We start from the raw sequence: 7,317 nt of genomic DNA on the forward strand, positions 1-7,317 counted from the left end.
GTGCAAGTATATAATCGAATCAAATAATCAAAGAATGAAATAATAAACAATAAATAATGTATGAGTGTAAGTGCAAGGGACATGTCTCATTGTAAGGAAGCCCAAGAGTAAGCTATGTGAGGTTGATGGCGATGCTTAAAAAGCAATCGACTTACAAGGGTGTAAAAAATGGGCTCGATATTAAATCGAGAAAAGTATGATTTTTATAGTTTAAAAAAATGGTCTTGAATTAAATTAAAATACAACAACTTTACATTATTAACAAAATGAACATATGATAAGCATAAAAAGAGATATTTGTAAGAACAAAATTGTTCTACAACAGATTCCTTGATTTTGATGATAACAAAGGATGAAACCAAAAATGGCACCCTAACGAAAAGTTTCTAAGTGTGCAGGGTTCTAAAGAAAGAAGTAATAAATCTGATGATGTCATCAGATGCACAACAAGATCAGATACAAATTCTCAAGTATCAGAAGCATCTGAAGTGGAATCTCGTTCAAGAAAGTCTGACTCTGGACAAAACTACAAAGTATCAGAAGCATCTGAACATGAAGTAAAGTCTAGAAGCTCTGACTCTGAACAACGCCCTCTGAAGAATCTATTTAGATCAACATCAGAAGCAAGATTCCTAGTTTCTCCAGTTACACAAATACTCTGATTATGGATTTGCTAATCATGAAAGAGTAACGTTGAAGACAAGTAAAGATTTTCAAATGGATTTCCTAATTGAGAAAGAGACGTTAATCTCCACTTCCAAGAGAGAAGATACTACTTGTGGTAAGTAGTCACTTCAAAGAGGAAAAGTTAAACTGCAGAAGCTATTTAAGTGATGGAGTAAACTCAGTTTAATATCCACCAGATTCAACCTCTACTCCAACTCATATATAAATAGAGATGCAATCAACATTCAGTAAGAAGAAATCAACTAGCCAAAACTATACTGAATTATTTCACGCTCAAGAAAATCATCTTTGCTCTCAAAGAATTTCACTAAGCTTTTGCTTATTAAGTGAAAAATCTGTTCTTAAAGTTTGTAATACTTGCTTTCTTAGAAGCACTCTAGATTACATATCTTGTATCTTTTATTTGTTTGATTTCCTCAAGTGACTCTGTGTAGTCTGTAGACTTGAGAAGACTAAGAGATTTTCTTCTCTCTTAGGTGTTGTTTGTAATCTTTCAAGATTAGTGGATTAAGTCCTTGTTGAAGGCGAAATCACCTTGGCCGGGTGGACTGGAGTAGCTTTGTGTTATAAGCGAACCAGTATAAAATCATTGTGTGATTTTCATTTTGGAAAAGCGCTTATTTTTCAAACAATTCAAACCCCCCCTTTCTTGTTTTTCTCACCTTCAATTAGTATCAGAGCTCCGGCTCTGTTATTGATTTTCTAATCAAACACTTAACCGTGTAGAGAGATCCAGTACGAGAAAAACAATGGCCCACTCAAATGAGAAAGATTCTTACAATGCCAAGCCTCCTGTTTTTGATGGAGAAAAATTTGATTACTGGAAAGATAGAATCGAAAGTTTCTTTCTGGGTTATGATGCTGACCTCTGGGACATTGTCACAGATGGATACAAACCTCCAATCTTAAATGGAGCTGAAGTTTCCAGAAGTAAGATGTCAGAAGATCAGAAACGTGTCTTCAAGAATCACCACAAGGCCAGAACAATACTTCTAAATGCTATATCATACAACGAATACGAAAAGATCACCAACAAAGAGACGGCTAAAGATATACTTGACTCTCTGAAGATGACCCATGAAGGAAACTCCCAAGTCAAGGAGACGAAGGCTCTGGCGCTGATCCAGAAATATGAAGCCTTCAAGATGGAAGATGACGAAGCTATAGAAGCTATGTTTTCCAGATTCCAAACTCTTATTGCAGGTCTTAAAGTGCTAGACAAAGGATACACGACTGCAGATCATGTTAAGAAGATTGTCAGAAGTCTGCCAAAGAAATGGAGACCAATGGTTACTGCTCTGAAGTTATCAAAGGATCTGAACAATATCAGCCTTGAAGAACTTGTTAGTTCTCTCAGAAGCCATGAGATAGAACTAGAGGAGGATGAGCCTCAGAAAAAGAACAAGTCAGTGGCGCTGAAGTCCAGACCTGAAAGACGGAAGTCAGACAGAACCAAAGCCCTTCAAGCAGAAACTGCAGACACTGATGACTCTGAACCTGAAGACTCTGATGATGAAGAAGAACTGTCCCTACTAACCAGAAGAGTTAAGCAACTCTGGAAAAAGAGGAACAACAACAACTTCAGAAGATCAAGACCCAGAGGGGATCGATCAGAGTCAACTTCAAAAGGTAAACCTAACAAAGATATTACCTGTTTTGAATGTAAAGAAACAGGTCATTACAGAAATGAATGCCCCAAGCTGAAGAAAGATAACTCTAAGAAAGAAAGCTTCAAGAAAAATACCTTCAGAACAAAGAAGGGATTAATGGCCACCTGGGATGATAGTGAATCCGAATCATCAGAATCTGACTCTGATGAACAGGCCAACGTAGCTCTTATGGCTACCACATCCAGCAGCTCAGATGAAGAATCTGAAGAGGTATTTTCTGAACTTTCTAGATCTGACTTAGAATCATGTTTATCAGAAACTCTTACCTCTCTTCAGAAATTAAAACAAAAAGTTAAAGACATTAAAGGCCTTCTTAAAGCAAAATCTGAAGTATGTAGTAGACTTGAGACAACAATTCTAGCACGAGATGATACTATCAGATCTCTAACGATAGAAAGAGATGGAGCTAAAACAAAAAGCTTAGAATTAGAAGAAACGTTGTCTCAAGCACCACAAACTTCTAATGAAATTATTTATAAATATGAAGAAGCCTTTCAACAATTTCTGAAGAACGGGATAGATAGGAGTATTATGGCATCCATGATTTATGGAGTAAGTCAGAATAATAAAAGGGGAATTGGGTATGATTCTGAGGAAAATAAAACCCCTACCAGTAACCAGCTTAAATCTCCGTTTTCATATCATTACACACACACACAAGAACAAAAATTTAAGAATGCTAGAAGACCCAAAGTTATAAGAAACTCTGGGAAGACTAATCTAAAAGGACCCAAGAGATTCTGGGTACCGAAAGATAAGATTATCTATGTTGCAGATATCCTATGCAGCAAAGTTCAGACACCAGTCATGGTACCTGGACTCTGGATGCTCGCGACATATGACGGGAAGAAAGTCTATGTTCCAAAGTCTGGAACTTAAAGACCCTGGATTTGTAGGCTTCGGAGGAGATCAGAAAGGAAGGATCAGAGGCTCCGGAACTATTGGTAATAGTACTCTTCCCTCTATATCTGATGTTCTTTATGTAGAAGGATTAATGCATAACTTGTTATCCATAAGTCAATTAAGTGATAACGGTTATGATGTAATCTTTAATCAAAAAACGTGTAAAGCCATTAGTCAAAACGATGGCTCTGTTCTTTTCACAGGCAAGAGGAAAAACAACATTTATAAAATAAATCTTTCTGATTTAAAAGATCAAAATGTTAATTGTTTAATGTCAGTTCACGAAGAGCAATGGGTATGGCATAAACGCTTAGGCCACATTAGCATGAGAAAACTTTCTCAGCTAACTAAACTTGAGTTAGTCAGAGGCCTGCCTAAACTGAAGTTTTCTTCAGATGCTCTGTGTGAAGCTTGCCAGAAAGGAAAGTTTTCAAAAACATCTTTTAAAAGGAAAAATGTTGTTTCTACCTCTAAGCCTCTGGAGCTTCTTAACATTGACTTATTTGGTCCTGTGAAAACAGCATCAGTCAATGGAAAGAAGTATGGACTAGTAATCGTTGATGATTACAGCCGCTGGACATGGGTAAAATTCCTAAAGCACAAGAGTGAGTCTCACTCTGTATTCACCAGTTTCTACTCTAAAGTGCAAAAAGAATTTGACTCTAAAATTGTTAGAGTCAGAAGTGATCATGGTGGAGAATTTGAAAATAAATATTTTGAAGAATTATTTGATTCTAAAGGAATATCCCATGATTTCTCCTGCCCTAGAACTCCACAACAAAATGGAGTTGTAGAGAGGAAGAATAGGACACTCCAAGAGATGGCCAGAACCATGATCAATGAAACTAATGTAGCAAAGCACTTTTGGGCAGAAGCTGTAAATACAGCGTGTTACATTCAGAATAGAATCTCTATTAGACCTATTCTGGAAAAGACTCCCTATGAACTGTGTAAGGGAAGAAAACCCAACATTTCATATTTTCATCCTTTTGGATGCATTTGTTTTATGTTAAACACTAAAGAACATCTGAACAAGTTTGATTCCAAAGCACAGAAAGGTATTATGTTAGGATACTCAGAACGCTCTAAAGGCTACAGAGTATACAACACAGAAACCAAAATTGTGGAGGAATTAATTCATGTTAGATTTGATGATAAGCTTGACCCTAAAAAGTCAAAGCTAGTTGAAAAGTTTGCAGATTTAGAGATCACTCTGGTAGAATCTGAGAAAACTCCAGAAGCAACTGTCACGCAAGACTCTGAAGAAATTAAATCTCCAGAAATTCCGAGGAAAGTCAAAAGTCGCATTAACGTATCTGAAGAGTTGATTTTGGGAAACAAAGATGAACCTGTTAGAACCAGATCTACCTTCAGAACTTCTGAAGATATTCCTCTGGGACTAGTGTCTCTGATTGAGCCTACGTCCTGTGATGAAGCTCTTCAAGATAACGATTGGGTGGCAGCTATGCAAGAAGAGTTAGATCAATTCTCCAAGAATGATGTCTGGGATCTCGTTCCTAAACCCAGAGGCACTCATGTCATTGGAACCAGATGGGTTTTCAGAAACAAGTTGAACGAGAAAGGAGAAGTTGTCAGAAACAAAGCACGACTGGTAGCTCAAGGTTATAGTCAACAAGAAGGTATTGATTATAACGAAACTTTTGCTCCAGTCGCGAGGTTAGAATCTATTCGTCTTCTTGTATCTTTTGCTATTAATCATTCTATCAAATTATACCAAATGGATGTCAAGAGTGCATTTCTTAATGGTTATATTTCAGAAGAAGTGTATGTCAATCAACCTCCAGGCTTTGAAAACTTAAATTTTCCAGAACATGTCTTTAAACTTAAGAAATCCTTATATGGACTTAAACAAGCTCCCAGAGCTTGGTATGAACGCTTAAGCAATTTTCTTCTGGAACAAAATTTTATCAGAGGGAAAGTTGATTCTACACTCTTCTGCAAAAACCTTAATAATGATCTCATGATATGCCAAATTTATGTTGATGATATTATTTTTGGTTCTGCTAATATCTCTGTTTGCCAAGAATTTTCTAAGTTAATGCAGGCAGAATTTGAAATGAGTCTAATGCAAGAACTAAAGTTCTTTCTGGGAATTCAAATTAATCAAACTCCAGAAGTCACGTACGTCCATCAAAGTAAATACATTAAAGACGTTCTGAAGAAGTTTGACATGTCTGAATGCAACTCTGCAAAGACTCCCATGCACCCAACTTGCATTCTGGAAAAGGAAGAGGTAAGCAACAAGGTTTGTCAGAAGCTCTATCGAGGTATGATAGGCTCTCTTCTCTATCTGACTGCTACTTGTCCTGATATTCTCTTTAGCGTCTGTCTTTGTGCCAGATTCCAATCAGATCCTAGAGAATCTCATTTAACAGCTGTTAAGAGAATTCTTAAGTATCTGAAAGGAACTCCTAACCTGGGCCTGATGTACGAGAAAACATCAGAGTATAGACTTTCTGGTTACTGTGATGCAGACTACGCAGGAGATAGAATAGAACGAAAAAGTACTTCTGGAAATTGCCAGCTTCTGGGAAACAATCTAATCTCCTGGGCTAGCAAAAGACAGTCAACTATTGCTCTATCAACTGCAGAAGCAGAATACATCTCAGCATCACTGTGCACAACTCAGATGCTCTGGATGAAGCATCAGCTAGAAGATCTTCAGATATTTGAGAGTAACATTCCTATCTTTTGTGATAATACTGCTGCTATTTGTTTAAGTAAGAATCCCATTCTACATTCCAGAGCCAAACACATAGAAATAAAACACCATTTTATCAGAGACTATGTTCAGAAAGGGATAGTAACATTAAAGTTCATTGATACAGAACATCAATGGGCAGATATCTTTACTAAGCCTCTAGCTGAAGATAGATTTCTTTTTATATTAGAAAATCTGAACATTAAAAATTGCCCTGAGTAAAATTTGGCTCTGAACATGTAAAATGAGACTCTGATAAAAACAAATACACTTCTGCCTCTGACTCTGATACTTCTACAAGTTAAGAAGATATCTGAGTTAGAAATTTTCAGAAACCAATCCTTTGGTATTCCTGAAGATCAGATACATCAACACGTGGAGCATTAAACGTCTAACCCTAGAACTTCTAGACAGCTGTCAATAGAAATCAAAGGTCAGAACGTTTGAAATCTCCTAGAGCAGTGTGCGTACTGTTGGGATTAGACATTCATTTATTAGCTGTAATCATTTTTCCCCCAAGCGTGCTATTTTGAGTGTTGTGTCTAACGCTTTCTGAGGTGTCGTTTTGCATGTGTTTTACTTAGAGTATATAAACACTTTCTCTCACATTTCACACTTATCACTCTCACTCACTCTAAAAACCCTAAACCCTTCTCTGCAAGTTCTCTGCAAGTTCTTCACCTTCTTCATCAATCTTCTTCATGGATGCTCAACAGCAAGAAGTTTTTAACTTCTCCCAACAGATGGAATCCAGTTCTAATCCCCAAACCTCAAACTCTCAAACACCAACTGTTACAGGCGTCACCATAACCCCTGTTTATCAAGAACCCCACATTCTTGACCGAGAAAGCCACATAAACCTTTCAACTCCCTTTGAAGGTTTGGATGTTTTGTGTGAATCTTTGGTTGATTTTGACAACCTAAGTAGAAATGGCGTTGATCTTACTAGGGAACTTCGTCAACAAGGATGGGAAACCTACTTCAACAGGCTTTATGGTCCAATCTACCCTCTTCTGGTCAAGGAGTTCTGGAGACATGCTGATGCAGATGACCAATTCATTGTCTCATTTGTTCTGGGAGTAAAAATCGTTATCACTGAAGCATCAATTGCCTCCTTGATGAACATGGAGACAACAGGAGGAAAAAGGATTTACAACATCCCTCCTAGGTCTAAACGCATCACTGAAGTTATCAACCCAACAATTTTCAAACCAAATGTTGAAGGAAACCCCTCTAAGAACAAAGAGCTACACCAGAACCTCCGAGTGTGGCTAAAAATCATTCTGGGTACTATTCACCATCGCCCAGCCTCCAACTCCTCTGATTACATAAATG

Source organism: Lathyrus oleraceus, chromosome 5 (assembly GCF_024323335.1).
Source record: "Lathyrus oleraceus cultivar Zhongwan6 chromosome 5, CAAS_Psat_ZW6_1.0, whole genome shotgun sequence".
Lineage (NCBI taxonomy): Eukaryota > Viridiplantae > Streptophyta > Magnoliopsida > Fabales > Fabaceae > Lathyrus > Lathyrus oleraceus.